General features: G+C 43.1%; 1 protein-coding gene across 3 annotated transcripts in view; it reads right to left on the bottom strand.

Annotated features, from left to right (window-relative positions):
• Nucleotides 1-17,632, bottom strand: part of PPARGC1A (PPARG coactivator 1 alpha) — a 120,417-nt gene that overhangs the window by 82,020 nt on the left and 20,765 nt on the right. The window lies entirely within an intron of this gene.

The raw sequence follows: 17,632 nt of genomic DNA on the forward strand, positions 1-17,632 counted from the left end.
AAATAACCCACCAACAATTATAAACATGCCCCCCCTTTTCACTGTTTCAGCAAACATTTTTACTCCTCTGTCCATGTCATGTCTTCATGGTCCTTCATTTCTAATTTTGCCACAAAATCCATCCCCTTATCTTATAATTTGTTATTTAAGTGTCTTTTCACTAGACAACTAACTCATGTATCTTAGGTATTATATATGTGTATAAATATATATTTATATAGTATAGTATATAAATAATGCATGTATTTATACGGTATAGTATATAAATAATTATATTTATTTATATAGCATATATAGTATTGTGTATATATTTACACACACACACAAAGCATCCTTGTATTTTGAGTACCTAAATCAGTGCCTTGCACATAGTTGATGCTCTTTATATGGTCAACAAATGGGTCAATTTAAGAAGGAATGAAATAAATTCCTATATTAGAGCATCCTACATAATAGCAGACTAAATTCTAACACATGAGTCAGCCTAAACAATTACCCACATGGCCTGGGTAAACTGTTGCCTTTTAAACAAAGAGAGCTCACTGAAGCCTTTGCTAAAATGGCAAAGATGACTGTGAATTCAATTGCTCTAGAGAAACTGGTAAGAAATTCAGGTTAAGGGGACCCTTTTGCTTTGCTCATTTTGTACCCAGGTTTCTATGATCACAGCCTATAAACGAAAGCAAGGCCAAAACATCCACAACTTCTGAAAAGCCCGAATGTCTCAGAGAATTAGTCATGCTTTGCCACCCCACCATTACTTTCAAGCCCCTGTGCGTGATTCCTTTTTTTTTTTTTTTTTTTTTTGTCTTTTTGCCATTTTCTTGGGCCGCTCCCGCGGCATAGGGAGGTTCCTAGGCTAGGGGTCGAATCGGAGCTGGAGCCACCGGCCTACGCCACAGCCACAGCAACACGGGATTCAAGCCACACCTGCAACCTACACCACAGCTCACGGCAACACCAGATCCTTAACCCACAGAGCAAGACAGAGATCGAACCCGCAACCTTATGGTTCCTAGTCAGATTCGTTAACCACTGCGCCACGACGGGAACTCTCAATTCTTTTAAGAAATCAAGTAACTGCCATACAATCACGATACTATGAACTTGTGCAATTAGGCCATCACGTTGCCATGTGAGGTCCGTTCTCTTCATGGCCATTTTTGACAAGGAAACTACAACAAAAACAAAATCATTGCAAAAGTCTGAAGTCTGGATCCCTTGAAGAGAAGCAAAACAGGCCAGGGAATATCGGGAACAGAGTGCTGGGGCCCCAGAGCCATGTATTTTATGAGCGCCCAGGTAACAGCTGGTCCCTTATACAGAGGCAGAGTTACTCCAATGCTCTGGAACCCCACAATGGTACCAATTCATTCCCTCTCCACTGAGTGTGAAAAATATTCCCTCTTCCACAGGAGAGAGGCGTAAACACTGGACATCCACTGCAGATGTATAAGAGTGTCTTTATGTGCCCACAACGGCCATACAACCTCCCACATATCTTAATCTGAAGAGCACGTCTCGGCGAATTAGAAGGTAAGTTCACAGCCACTCTGGCAGGTGCACACGTACTGCTGTCACGGTTGGCTCTGTTTACAGACCGTCTCTTGGAGAGCATGTTCTCAGATCTTTGCGACGTCTTATTTTTAGCATGATTGGTCTGAATGGCTGGGAAGGTCATTTTATTCTCTCTCCATCTTCCTCTCCCTGAATCAGATAGAACCACTGTAAATCCATCCCTTAACAGACCTCAGAGATGGAATTCCAAATATACACGGCTTTGTGCTGGCCACCGAGAAGGTGATGAGGCCCCAACTTAAGACGAACCTGTCTTCCCCTCACGCAGTTTATAATGTAGCTTGAGGGGCGATGCCAGAGGAATAGACCCCTATGGTCACCAGGCAAAGACCTTCACAAAAGGAAAAGCTGCTCTTTTGCACACGTGACAAGAATACGCGTTTTGTGCCAAAGAGGGGCCAGTGATACCTTCCTCAATTTAGGGACTTAACAGTTTATCCTCTGCCTGGTTAAAGGCTCCACCTGAACCCAGACCCAAACAACCACCGGCCTTTAGTGTGGCCCATGGTTGTACTGCCGCTTGTGGAAATTGTGTCTATGGAAAATTTCCTTGGGATGATCACTTCTTAAGACTTATTTCCACTGATTTCGTTTCTGAGAAGCCCCCAACCGCACACCTTTTTCTCTGCACCTCTGCCCCTCATTTGCATTTATTCGCTCCTTCCACCAACCTGGCTCCACGGAGGACACTGAGATGGCGGGGCGGCCAGCTTGCACACAGCCTGGAATCGGCTTTTATGCTGCCGGATAAAAGGTCGGGTGGAAAGGCCCACCACTGGCACAATTAATCTGGTCACTCAGGGACCATCCGCTGGTTCAAGAATAGCTTGCAGGTGAGTGATGGACAGGGTCACCGCTGCCTGACTGTATCAGGGACTATTATGACAGCCGTAAAGAGAAAGGGAAAAATTGAACAAGGGAAGAATTACTCCTGAAAGGGACATGAAGGGAGGCACAAATGCCTTCATACAAAGGAGAAGCGTGAGAAGCACCAGGGGAGCCAGGCTGCTTACAGTAGGAAGAGTGAACAGCATTCTTTGAAATTGCCAAAGGTGGAATATTAATGCGGGGTCATAGCCTAACCAAAGCTCAGGGTCCATGTAGAGAAACCCAAGCTTTCCATTCTCTCCCCTCCGGTGAAAGGTGACAGAGCTGGGCCAGAGAGTTCGGATAAAGACGACACAGTTATCGCTTTCCTTGGCTTTCGAGACGGAAATGAGATTTAGGGAGCCTAGGCCTGCATATTATCTGAAATCCTTGATCCAAACCCAAGCAGCACATTTTAGTGATTGCCTTGCAAGCCTTGCAGTTGGTGATTTATTTATAAGGATCTCCAAACAAAATGGGAAAAAATGGGGAAATCACTCATAGTACTGGTAATACAATTGAGTGTGTTCTCAATGAAAATATACACATGAATTATGCATTGCTGGGGTGGTGGTGGAGTTGAGGACTGAGTAGGAAAGCAAAGACGGGGAAAAATATAAGCAATTTCATTCTAAGGTAATGTGGGGAATTACTTATTTAAGGATAACTCTGCTGAGCTGTGCTTGTCTTGACCAAGGGCCCTAAAGCTAAAAATCGTTCCTAAAACACTGACAAGAAAAAAAAAAATCACTGGTCTTTTTATTGGAGGAAATTTTACCAGTTGTATTTTTCAAGGGGGAAAGTGAGCTGACCAATTATACAATGAAGTTTAACATTTCATGGAACATTCTCCTAGTAGGTATTACTACGTGGGAAAGACAGAGGGATAGGCAGACCACGTGAAAATCTTCTAGATGTAAAAACATGTGTGTGTTTGTGTATATGCCTCATTTATCTCTCATGATCAGGTGTTGATCCATATCAGCATGTGTGCAGAAGAATTGAGAAGTTGCATCGCTTAAGCACCAAATTTTTTATTAAAGCATTTAATGGAAAGATTTCAAAATCATTTACATATTTCCCTCATCTTAAAAATTATGAGAATTGATTTTTGTAGCTTTGTACAATATTATGAAATGACCGTAGGGAGCTATTTAGAAATACAGCCCTGAAAGTATAGAGTGTTCTGCCCTCTACTGAAATGGCCCCAGACAGTCGTATTTTGATTGTCTACTTTTTGTAGTTTTTAGTCTCATCTCTTTGGGTCAGTTCCTACTTCCCACTCCTTGCCTCTTACAAGCTCATTAACTTTCTAAATCATTTCTTCTAATCTCCCATGTGCTCAGAACACAGATAACTAGATTGGTTTAAATTGAAAGTAAAACAAAAGGAAGCAAATGCTAAGTGAGAGCTGGAGAAGCTTATCTGGTAATAAAATGCATTGAGTTTGAGGGTATGATTTTTTTTTTTTTTCCATCTGGTTTGGCTTCTCAGAGACATTTTTACAAATGGTGTGTTTCTCAGCTATGTTTCAGACAATTAATAACACTAAGTTAATAATGGCCAGAGAAATGAGGTCTCCTAATGCGAATTATAAAAATAACCACTGTGATTAAGTAAAACTGCATCCCATCTATGGAACATACATCTTCTCTTTCAGCGATGAAACGTCGCTGGAAATAAAAATGAACCAGCCACTAAAGGGAAAAAAAGTAGGATCAAAGTTTTGTTTTTCTGTATCACAGAGAAGTCACCCAGTACCACTGGAGGGTATCAAGGCTTTTGCTGACTCAGAGAAGAAACGCATTTGCCACTCAAAGGCAAATTAAACAGGGCATGGATCATGCCACGTAGATCGCCAGACTCAGTTATCTGCTAAGGCCAGGCAACATTCAGTTCCCCCCAAACGCATCAGCACGCAGCAAATTCTCTGGCTCTGTGTGGACAGAACGTCTTTGTCAAAATGTGCCGTTGGAACAAATATTGCCAAGTGGCCCAGACTAGATTTGTCCCAGGAGAAATTGACACAAATTCCTTCAGGACCAGGGCAGCCACCTCAGCTACATGGATTGCCGGGTGATAGGATTAAAGGAGCTCGAAAGTGGCCCTGTGACCTAATATAACTCTCAAATCTACTGCATGCAGAGTCCTGGAACTGAGGACCAGCAGGGGGAAAGAAGTCACTTATCCCAGGCAGCACCGCGGCATTCCAGCGTCTGCCCAGACTCTTCTTCAGTAGGAACAGGAGGCGAGCCTGCCCATCAAGCAGCCCTGCCCAGAAGAAAAGGCAGGCTGATAGACGAGGCTCAGGGGAGATCAGGGTGTCCCTGCTAAGCATGTGCTGGCAAGACACGAGAGGATCCTGACATGAGAACATTTCTGGACAGGATCTGAGTTGGCGAGGATCCCTGGACACCCGGGAGAACTATGTCTGGACTACAGAAGCTCCAACTTCACATCTGAACAAATGAGATGGCACCCAGGGAAGCCAATGTCCTTAGGCCAAGCGTCCATGGAAAAACCAAGGGCATTCCTGTAATAGAGGTGGCTTTTCCCCTATGTAAGCAGCATTCAGAAGCAGAAATCAACTTCTCAGAAAGGACTGGCGAGAAGAAATTGAAGCTGGAGAATTACCGGGAAGTGAAAACGATCTAAGTGAATCAGGCTCAGTAGAGATGTAAAGCTTGGTACCTCCCGAGAGAAGAGGAAAGGGGTACAGAGCCTTCTTCCCATGCCTGCCTCACCACCCAAGGCCAGACAGTCCCAGGGCAGGACTGTCCATGAGACAACGCAGAGAAGGCCCCACATTCAAGATGTCGCAGAGAGGCAAAAAAGCGCGTCAGTCCTTCCAGCAGGAAACACCACTCTCGCAGAGAAAGGTCGACAGGCCTGAAATGGTGCAGAATCATTTTCACCCAAAGGCGCCCACCTGCATTGCGAGGGACTCAGCATTCCACGCACATCAGCTGTGCACCCTGGTTACAGAGCCTTCTGCTGACAGCCTTTCTCTCTTCCCTAAAGGCTCCTTCTTCTGGTCTTCCCTCAGCAATCCCCATGAGCAAACTGCTGTTTTTCTCAACACACTGTGTGTAGGGCACGGTAGAGCCAGATCTCCCCATTTCAAATATTCTGTCCCACTCCCCTGCATTTGCCAGACGCTGTGCCCAGGGCCCTTGGTTTGGAACAGAAGGTCCCATTAGCCAAGGGAAATGTTCTCCAGCCAAATTCCTCTTCCAGGAGAAGGCACTTCTGAAGATGGTAAATGAACCCCCCCAGAGAAAGGCAGAATTTATCTGTGAGCGATGACCAAGACAACAGGCCGGTGGAGAAAGTCCCTGCTTGGCTTTCTCTATCAGAGACTGTATCTTACTGGGTTCTCAAGCTGCATCTTCATCATCAGCCATGAGCAGCATGGCGCCATGGACTTTGTCTGCATGGAACCACTGTATCCCCAGGAAGTGACATGCTAATGGGCATGCTAATGGTTGACAGTAATCATTTTCTGAGGAATGGATAGAGACATCAGTGAGAGAAGAGAGGAACTTTTAACCAGAAGCCTGAAGAAATGTGAAAATATGCACCCGTTGGAGACCAGGAGCTTTGGCGGGCAAATGGCTTCTTCTACGTGAAAACATGACCGTCCACACCACACACGATATGGGATGAAAACATCAGAGTTAGTAATACCCTTTGGTAATCCACACCTCCTAAAGCACCATCCTGAGGTTTTAAAGTTAGCCACTTTAACCAGGGAAATTCACATGACTGCAGAGAGCGCTGGCAACACTTTCTGACTCCGGGCCATTTGAAGGAAGATGGGGAGGATTGAACACATCTAAGAATTTCTCAAAAGTGAAAAAGTACTTGGCATCCGTTTCTTCTCACGCCTCTGGTGCTGAAATATCAGCCACTCTGGAAATTGGTCTCTGTAGTTGCTCCCCAGCGACCGATGCGTCAGTTTCATTTGCCACCCGCCCCCCTCCCGCCCCCCGCCCCGCACTTTCTCCTTTAAGCAAGTTGCACATTTGGTGCAATCATTTCTTTGCCGCACCTCTCTAAATTCTCTATCATGAGAAAGTCTGATCAAAATGTCCAGCCTTCACTATGACCCGGGACTCTGGTAATGAATTAAGAGTTAACTGGAGTGCAAATGAAGGAGAGAGCTTGCCAGAGGATGGTTAGAGAATTTCATGACAATTAGCACTGATTTGCGCTACAAGAATAGAAAAAAAAAATGTTTTAAAGGAGAACAAAAAAAGCTACTCACACATACACAACCCAAAAAAAGCCTTCTAGCACTGGCTGAAAATGATACCATTGGATGACAGAAGAAACACACCAGATTAGCCAATTAGCATTCACCCAAGAAAAGCAAGCACTTTGGAGAGAGGGGAGCAAAGGAACCCATCAAGGGTAATATCAACTTTACAATAGCCCCAACTGTTTATCTACCAAAGGAAGTGCTACCTCCCCACTTTTGGGTGACCCTCTCAACGATTATGGGGGAAAAAAATGTTAGTTCAACATTATCGCAAGCCGGAATATGACTCTATTTATGTGACAAGTTGACAACATACAATTTCATGCTTGTTGAACTGATCGGTGTTATATATTCACTGTGAATATTATGAAGCCTCACCATTATAAATATGAAACAGTATACACTTATTCAAAGGAACTCCAGCAGTGGCAATTTATAGCTGGGCTGTTTGTGTTCTGATGAAGTCCAATGCCACCTTAAGGAGCTGCAGCGCAGAAACAGATGTGCAGTGTGACCATGACCAAAATGGATTGACGATGACCCCTGTGAAAGCAGGCTATTACATTTTGGTCTGCGTGGCAGCTGACACTGGTTTGTATTTAGATATCTGACTGGTGAGAACACTGTGTCCTTAAAGCTCTGTTTAAACATGGGCCAAGACATTTGTCTGCTGGACTAATTATTTTACCACCCTGCTATGGCAAGTATCGCTTTTTTTTTTCTTAAAAAAAAAAAAAGAATGTGGATGTGTATGCAAGCAGGCGCACCCCCCTGCACCCCGCCTCCCCCTTGACACACACACACACACCCCAGGCACGGATTTCCCCTCTGCTGTGTAAAGTTACTGCCAGTACTTTAAACCTTGGTCATGTCAGGTGAATGTTGGCAAGAGCTCCGGAATGCCTGCATAACAGGATTGTACCACTTTCTTGATCAGGTGCCTGGGAACAGGACAAGGCCACAAACCATCGAATGCTAAGCTGTCCCAGCCACTGTTTTGGGTCCAAGTGTTTCCTCCTTCCTCTCCCCCGCTTTCTTCCTCTTCGCAAGCTTCAACCAATTTGCAAGTGTTCCCTTTCCACAAGGACAAATTTGGAAGAGTGAAGAACAACACAATTTATCCAAATGTGGAAGGAAATGAGGGAACCAGGCACCTTGCTCAAGCTAGATATCACAAATTTGCATAAGCAGTTTCCCCACGACAGAGGTGCTATTCGGAACAAAATAAATTGCTTGTATTGTATGCAAGGACACAAACCTTGACCAAGTTTGTAGTTGCTTCCCTGCTCCCTCGTGTCTTTAAGTTCACCCAGATATTCCTGCTAAGAAGCCCAGGCTGGTTGCCCTGGGTCGGTGGATCTAAAAGGGCCATAGTTTATTATTTCATTTAAATTTGGTTTGGGGTAGACCTGACCTGAAAATGGGTACTGTTTATACTGAAGTCTTCAACATCTGCATCTGACGACTGAGAAACATAAACCAAAAACATGTCAAATATGAACGACGTTGCTCCAGGATTTTCCAGGAATCCGTTTGTTTCCTGTTTGTTTGTTTGTTTGTTTGCTGAAGATCAGGTAACACCCTTAGCTTTTGTTTTGAGGTCTAGCAATGGAGTCACTGACCAGCATCCTCGACCACTTTTAAAAGATTTTAGTGATGACGTATTGGGACTTGCACGCTCTGACAAAGTTTGCTATTCAAAACCGACATCTCTTTCTCCTTTTCCTGTCGGACTGAAGTGAAGGTGTTGTCGGTCTGTCTAGTAAATCCAACCCATAAGATAACATAATCACATACATTCATTTCTCAGAGACCCTGGCGGTTCTTATCTCCTTGCTTTTATGATCTCTTATGAACAGCCAGGAATAGCAATTTGCAGCCTGTTTGTAAAGCCATCTGAGTCTGAACCTAGCCTTCTCCTCTTTTATCACACGGCGATATTCTGCAGCTAAATCCCATTCGCTATTGCAAAATTTGCTCTGAGCTCCATTTTAGAATAATGTAAGTATTCTCCATGTGTATGGAACATATCAGACATGTAAGGGAGGGCGATTATCATTTCAATGAACTATTTATTAATAGAAGGTGGTGCGCGTGCTTTGCTTAGATTTACTGTATGCCGCCCACTGTATAGTGTAGCCTGAAGCTATTTAGTTCATGGCCATCAGCGTCTCAGACAGGCAGTTCTGCTGCTCCATGGTCCCAGCTTTGCTTTGTGCTTTGCTCAACTTTATTTTACCATTATATCACCTAGAACATTAAACACAATGCTTGAGTTCTGTGTTAAATCACAGTGGTTTCCTATTCAGTGTTCCAAGCTACCCATTTTTATTAACAGTTACTTTATTAAATCCTTAATAACATAGATAGAATAGTTAGTTAATTTGTGTGTTGAGCCATGGATGTTAATTTGTAAACATAATAACATACTGCAATCATTTGCATAATAGCATTTTAATCTTTTTAGTAAAAGCTATAATTCCCTACAAAGTACACTGCAGTAGAAACTAAGTGACTATTGGTAATAATACAAAAGGCCTTAAAATTCTGATCCTATTATAGTGTTGGAACATACCCAAACTGCTTCCATAATCTCTGAAATGTTACTGTTCTCTGATTTAGGTGTCTGTGTCAGGAATAAAAATGAAGTATAACTGGTAGCAGTAGACTATTTCCTAAATGTAATTTAGTATTCACTAAACACCAGCACTTTGCAAATAGCTCTGAGGCTTTCCTTCAAAGTTCAGAGCTCCAGCTCTGCATAGTGTGTGAGCAACACCAAGGAACTCACTCGAAACTCCGTTGTGCTGAAGACAGGGTTCCCACAGGTCACGTGATAGGGCCCGGGGAAGGGCATCGGCCACCAAGGATGTGGCTACTAAGTCTCCTCCCCTCATCCCTGCCTGACCAGCCTGCTTGTACCTCCCTGAACTGACTGCTTCTGAGCAGAAGTGTGGGAGAGAATGGAAAAGTGGAGGCAGCAGTTAACAAAGCTACTTGTGGGAAGAACAAAAAAAACACATCCATTCTACGGGGGGCTTGATCTCTAGAGCCCACTAACATGGACCACGAGACTGGCCAACAAGAAAAAAGAACAAAAAAAAAAGGTAGTTGTTTAAAAGTCAGGCCAAGTCATTTTACGCAAGATCTAGTAATTCATTAATCTATCCAGCTGCAAACCTTGAATGAATAACTTGCACTAGTAATGGAGATGGGCAGGCCTACAAAGTCTCGGTGTTTAGAATCTGAAACTATGCAAACCATTCTCTCATTTTGGAACAGAAAAGGCACAAAAGTATCACGTATCATCGTTTTGGGACAAATGGCGTAATGGGTAAGAAGTCATTTATCTTCCTAAAATGTTGCCCTTGCCAAGAGTAAGAGTGTGTATTTCCTTGTGTATCTTGCCTCCCTTTTCCCTTGCTCTCATTCTAGCTACTTGTAATTCAGCATCTTTGGCAGGCTACAGGGAAACACAGGATCCTGCTTGGGTTTCAAACTCTAGCTCAGAATGCACCCTCTTGAATGCAACCTGAGAGGCTAAAGAAGAAGAAAAAAAAAAAACAATGGTCCTTACAAAATTGCTTTACATCACAGGCAATTCATTTTATAAAAGCCACAGTAAAAGTGTTCATTGCTAGAAGAATAGGCACATATTATAGGGACAGATTAACCTTGTTAAAAACGTGAAGTCTGGGGTAGAGAACAGTGGAAGAACGACTTGGCTCTCAGTCTTGAATGTTCATCTTTTTATCTGCTTTGTGTGTTGATCTCATTCAGAGGTGAGCCATCTGCTGGGCTGTGTTTCCACGGCGTTGCATACAGATAGGGGGACATGGACAAACAGGCCTGGCATATGTGTAAGGTCCCTACACAAGCACACGTGGCTGCTGTACAAACAGACAGTGTGTCCCACACAGCATCCTGCATCTTGATTACGTTAACCTCGACTAGGATCTCTGAAGTCAATCTGAGAGGCAATGAACCACTTTTTCCCGATCCCACTCCAAGAGTTTCTCCTTGTGCGTGTGGGTCTCCACTTTTCTGGTTTTTAGTTAAAAGACCCACTTGAGAGCCCAGGAGGTGGGGAAAGCCTAAGACACGCCCATAGAAGAGCTCACCTCCTTCTTGGAGTGCCCAGTGTGTAGGACATGAAACAGTCGGTCTCTGCCCGCTCCCCCTCCTCCCCGGCACCAACTAGTACATTTTACAACCATCATCCCAATTAAACATATGAATTTTCCCTTTCCAAATGGCCAGTGGCTAAGAACTGGATTGGCTTCTTCGAAAAACAGCAGCTAAACTCCTCTTCTGCAGCCACAACTTGCACCCATAAGAGCAGCCACCAGAAAAGTCAGTGATGGTGAAAGATGTCATGTAACTGGCATCATGTGACTTATTATTTATTAGTAGGGTTGATGCCAAGAACTCTGTGGATCAGAATCCCTGAACCATATTTTTCCAGTGGTCAGCATAATGGCAGGGAAGAAGCAGGGTGATAAGCCAGATGTTCCCAAGATAAGGCAGATGTTATCTAGGCAAGGAGTCTAAAATGGTCTTTAACTGAGGTGTGTAGATGAGCACACATGCATGCACGCGCGCGCGCACACACACACACACACACACACACAATTTAGTCTCCCTGCCAGAAAAGCTGAGTAGAGGTTGAAAATAAAGCCCCACACAAGCTGGGTCAGATTGTTGCTTTCTGATTTGTGATTCTCCAAGATGAACATCTAACTGATTTATACCCAGAATTTGGAATTTTGTGTTAGACTACAAATGCAAAGATAAGTACAACATAAATTTTTAAAATACTCCATAAGTCTCCATGAGTTTCAACATTCTTCAATGTTCTTATGTTTCAGCCAATTATCTCCCCACTTAAATGGCTATTATTTTCTTACTTGAAGTCTATAGTCTCTGTAAGCATCATTACTGAGTGTGGCAAAAATCTGGTTGTGGGCCGTAAATTTCATTTAAATGACAAACATTTATTGATTGCAAATTGGAAATTCCAGAAACCTTCACAAAGGGATTATTGTAAATGAATTCGGTCTCCCCACATAACAAAGGAGAATTTATTCTTCCGATGATTAAACTAAGGTGAGGCGGTTTTGACACACATTTTGTTCTCTCTGCTTGTTGTGTTAAAATTCCAAGAGGTTTGCCATTCATAGAAAAGTCTGCCTGACCACAGGCACGGTCAGAAGCAGGAATTCATTACCATGGAAGGCTACAGAATTTCCTTCAAGGAGACAAGTGAGAGAAAGCAGACACCACGTAAATTTGTGGATTGGGTTAAATACGTTTTGCCCCTGAGGCAGCAGGGAACTGGAGAGCCCCTTTGTAAAATGATTCACAGTCCAGGAAAGTACTCTGGCTCCTAAAGGTAAGCAGACACTTAACCAGGACCACTTCCATGAAGTTCCGATTCTGAATATTTTTGAGTTAGCATGTTTTGCCACCTCCCTCTCTAACCTCACTCATACTTATCAGGGCTGATGGAATTTTCCTTCAAGGTGCTTCGGGTTTTGTTCCCTGGACGCCATCCCCTCTGCTGTCACCTTGTCCCTTCCCTGCACCAACATAGCATGAGGTTTGGAATGCAGCAGAGCCTGCGGTCAGGTTCCCTCTACTTTCTGCTAGTCCAAAGCTCTTTCAACAGTCAGAATGATCACCCTTAAATGCCATCGCCATCGCATCCATCTCCCGCTAAAAAGCTTCAGTGGCACCCTAATTCCTATCATGGAAACACTGAACACTTCCAACCCGGTTCTCCTGGCCTGGCATAATCTGAGACCCACCCTAAATCCAGACTTATTTCTCTTACTCCTGGGTTTCACGTCATACAAACTTCACTTTGAGTAAATCAAGCTTTTCAACTTCATACCCACCTCTGTGAAAGTGCTTCGCTCTTATTCTCTCATCAGCCTCAGTGACATTATTCTTGCTGATTCCCTCCTTAGCTAGGACACACACACACATAAATGTATACACACATATTACACATGTATATGCATACACGCAGTCTCATAATTTTTCCGATCAATATATACATGTAATATAGCCCCATGCACATAAATATGCATGTGCATATACACATGAATATATATAATCTTACATTCTTCTCCAAATGCTGATATATGTGGACATATATATGTATATCTGTATACACAGTCTCCCATTATTTGCTAACTGTTTCCCATTTCACCACTTGCCCTCTCCAACTGGATTTAAAGTGCTTTAGGAAAATAGATCTTTTTTCTTTATGTTTTCACACTACCTAACTACCTAATGCAGTTGACACCATCAATACATATATGACAGCCAACATATTCATTAGGTTGCAATTGTTTATGGAGTACCTACTTTCTTCTGTTTTGTAAAAAAAAAAAAAAAAATCTAGAAAACTTCAGTGAATAAGACAAGCTGGTTCCCTGCTTCCCAAATTCTCAGTCTTTTTTTTTTTTTTGTCTTTTTAGGGCTGCACTATGGCATATGGAGGTTCCCAGGCTAGGGGTAGAATCCGAGCTGTAGCCACCAGCTTATGCCAGAGCCACAGCAATGCAGGATCCGAGCTGTATCTGTGACCTACACCACAGCTCATGGCAACACCAGATCCTTAACCCACTGAGCAAGGCTGGGGATCAAACCCGTGTTCTCATGGATGCTAGTCAGGTTCGTTGACCACTGAGCCATGACAGCAACTCTTCAGGCTTTTGAATAGCCAAGACTTGTTTCTTCCAATGTTTTTCGGAAGGATATAATATATGCCCATTTTAGGAAAACAAATAGAATACAAGTGAACATCAATGAAAAAAATGTAACATCATTTAAATTCCCACGAGAGTGATCAAACATTCTTGAGAGCGTCCATCCACCTTGCCCTTGGTGCCAGACAGCAGGACACCATACAGAGAGGTAGCAGGAAGCTACCCTTTTTCTTTTACAAAAGTTCACAGTCTCAGACCTTCCTGAGAGTTTCAGTAATTACCCAACACGAAGGCTGGCCACAGCTAAGAGCCCTTCCTTCTCCCCCCAGCAGCAAAGGCATGTTTCAGAACATATTAGGAGTCAGGACCTAGAGACAACTACATTCTCACTCTCCATGTTCTAAAGAACCCCAAGTAGCTGCATTCAGAAGTATCAGACCAACGCATGAAAGATGCCCATTCAGTGGAATCAAGGCGGCATTAAAGCTGCGGTTAAAATAAAGCAGAGACAAGGTGGCCCCCAGTGTCCCAGAAGAGCCAAGGTGCCGTTTAACCTAACCCCACACCACCCTTTCTTTACACACTGTCCTGCTGTAAAAGTAGTTCTTTATTCTCCTCCTTCAAACAATGCACAAAGCAACCCAGAGAAGGAAGTGGTGTTGCAATATTCTGACACATAAATCTTGCTACCAGCCAGTCCAGAGACAGCATCCTGTTTTCCTGACACATGGGTCAGATTCGCCGGGCACTGCACCTATAGGCCCTGTGTCCTGTTTTGCTAAGCGGCTTCTGAATCATACCTGATCACCTGCATTTACACTTTCAAACATAGGTTGTGCAAGCAGAGATCGCTGTTTGTATGCCCAGTTACTCAACCACCACGTACAATTGCGTGTGGACTCACCTTGCTCCCACTTAGGAATTCACCAGTTCCCAATTTCATTCTTTTTTTTTCCCTTCTTCTTCTTAAGTTACATAAAAAAATTCAACTAAGAGTCCAATGTGGGGACCAGGTCCACGGAAGATATTTCTATTCATCCCCAACGTTTTAACACTCTGCAATACTAAATGTAACCTTAAATACCCCCTCTCTTCCTGCTTCGATGAGAATTCAGAAATCCTGTGGCTGGTTTCCAGCGGTGTCATCAGTGTGCGACTTGAGTCAGGGAAAAAGTGTTTAACTACTCCGATGCCTTATTTTATTCTGGGAATCAGAGGGAGATAATGCTTGTTATTGGCAGATCAGAGGTGGCAGAGACCGTGACTGTTTGGCTTGCTCAAGTACAAGGCCTTCACAAATGTGATGAGGCAGGGTTTTGAGAACTGGAAGAAAGTGAGGGAGCACAGGTGAAAGTCCGCGTGAGAAATTTAAAGTCACAGGCGCTGGGAAATGCCTTCTGGGCCACGGTGCCTGGGCAGAAGCAATGTGCCAAGCCGTAGCCATTCAAGGGTTATTCCGCTGCCTACGAAGCTGCTTCTCAGGGGAAGATGCAATTTGAGAATTCCACCCGTGCTCAAAACACACTTTTTTTTTCCTTCTAGAAAAGATGTCTGGATTTAACACTAGAGGGCAAAGAGCGGAGGCATCTTTTCTGGATGCAAATGCTGGGCGAGCAGCTGCAGTGTGTGTGTGTGTGCTGTGTGTGTGTGCTGTGTGTGTGCATGTGTGTGTACATGTGCTGTGTGTGTTGCGTGTGTGTGATATGTACGTGTGCTCTGTGTGTGCTGCCACATACGGCCTTCCCTTTGCATGGACAAAAAAAGATTGGGCTTCGTGACATCAGAGAAAAACTGGTATGAGACTTATCTATACAGTCACTTTTGCTGTCTGTCACTGAGAGAATTCCTGACATATCAGTCCCGAGGCTCTGGGCATCTCAGTAATTTTCTATGGCTTCTAATTCTTTACACCCTGTATCTTAACTTTTCTCTCTCATAAATCTGACCAATTCATCTTCAGTGTTTTCTAAAAAGGAACGGCAGTGACTTTACTTTTAAAAACAAGGTTTCTCCACCTCAGCACCGTTGTCACTGGGACTCAAATAATTCTTTGTTGTGGGACGCTGTCCTGTGCATTGTAGGGTGTTTAGCAACCTCTCTGGTCTCTGCCTCCTAAATACCAGCAGCACCTCCCTGTCCCCAGGCCTAACAATCAAACATATTTCCAGACAATGCTAAATATTCCCAGGCAAGCAAAACTGCCTTCAGGTTGAGAACCACTGGTTTAAAATGACCTAATGAGAGATACAATGAAATAAGCCTTGTGTATGAGAGTGCCGAAAACAGTTCCATCAGCAGTAAAAAGGTGTATGGGACAACAAGAGGGGTGTCTTGGTGGAGATTCAGTGTCTGTAGACATTTAAGTAGTTGCTGGACAATTCTCCTTAAAGCTTAAATGAAAAATTCCTCATACAGGTGCCACGGTACAAAACAAGGGGACACAGGTCATGAAACAAAGTTGTATTTTTTGCAACCAGCCCACCAGGGAGGCATTGACTACAGAGCCATCTCCCCCTCCAACTTTTTAGTTGTTCCTTAACCACCTCCTACAAAATGCATGGCATTTACCCAATATGCAATAGCCGATTTTTAGATAAGAGGTCTATGGAGATGAACATTTTTTTAAAAACGTTCTGTTTATTTAATGCAGCATGACTTAAAATGGGCCTGTAACCTGACAAGTGTCCTGAATGAGGAATGTTCAATTTACCAGTTTGAACCAGCCAAGTCCTCGCATGAACTTTCTGAGACCCGGCTGAGAAGCCTGGGAAAGTATAACTAACCACAAACCCTCGGTGTTTCTTCCACCTGATTCCTTCTCCCAGGCCTTAACTCCATTACCTTAAGCACTCTTCTAAGACCCACTTAATGCTCCAGACGTATTATAAAATCTTAGCCGATGACAGAATCTGCAGCCACCTCGGCTCACCAGCTATACCTGCTTCCATGTCAACCAACACTGCAAAGAAAGCGTCTGTTCTATTTTTAAGTATATTGAGCAAAGAAGCAGCTTGCTATGTCTTTGCAAAGGATGGCTGTCACCCACATTCACGGTTAGTCTATTTTTATCCATGATAATAGACTTCGAAGTCCGATATGGTTGGGGTTCAAATTTGTCCACTGTGTGATGTGGCGAAAATCACTTCATCTCTCTGAAATGCACTGTCTGTATACGTAAAATGGGAATGATAATAATGGTACCCAAACAAGAGATTGCTCCGAGGGATGGGTGGGACGGCATACGAAAAGCAAAAAGGTTCCAAAATGATGGCGGTTTCATTATTACTATTACTGTTATTAACACACATGTTCGCCATTCATTCACTCTTCGAGAAGCACTTATTCAACACCTTCTGTGTGCTGGAAAAACTCAGTAAATATTGTAAAATTGGTTTTCTTAATGACTCAATAAACATTTATTCAGTGCCTTTTATGTGCTGGGTGCTGGAAAAACTCAATAAATCTTGTAAAATTGGCTTTCTTAATGACTCGAGATTTCAACCGAATAACACCGAAAGTATAAGAAATGTCTCTGCTGGTGGATAAAAAAATGCATGTAAAGTGGCTTTGTATGGAGCCTGGCACATGGTAGGTAGAAAATGTTAGGTCCTACGGGTGGTGCCGGTGGTTGTGATACTGAAAACTAGTTGATTTGATAATCTTTCTTCAATGCACTGGCCAGAGGACCCACTTGATGTTTGTCCCTATAAGAAACCATTTATTTTCAAGTATTTTCTTGTGAGATAAAAACATCTTTTCTCGAAGTAACACTTTCACAGGTGCAAAGGAACATTCTTTATTATAGGGTAGGCTTATAATAAAGAGTCTAGAGTCTGGAAGGTAATGCGCACTTCTGAAAGGTAAATTAATTTTGACTAATTTAGAAGTACATATTAGAGTAGTTTGGCTTAGAAGTTCCCATAATATAGAGACATCAGAGATATGATCAACATTATGATAATAATAAAATCTGTTCACCTACATTGTAAAATAAGTAAAGGTAGACCGAACCCCTTGGTTAAAAAGAAATGCATTCTTTTACATTTTATAAGAATTTCCACTAGGCACCATTTTTCTGTGGGAAATAGACAGGAATAAACAGGCTTAGATATCCGCTCTTCTTTGTCCCTTATTCTCTCACAATCCCTTAGGATTTCAACAGAGTTTGATGCACTCTATTGTGGGTTCTTAGGGCCTTAATTCTTAAAAA

This window comes from Phacochoerus africanus, chromosome 10 (assembly GCF_016906955.1).
Source record: "Phacochoerus africanus isolate WHEZ1 chromosome 10, ROS_Pafr_v1, whole genome shotgun sequence".
In the NCBI taxonomy this organism is placed as follows: Eukaryota; Metazoa; Chordata; class Mammalia; order Artiodactyla; family Suidae; genus Phacochoerus; species Phacochoerus africanus.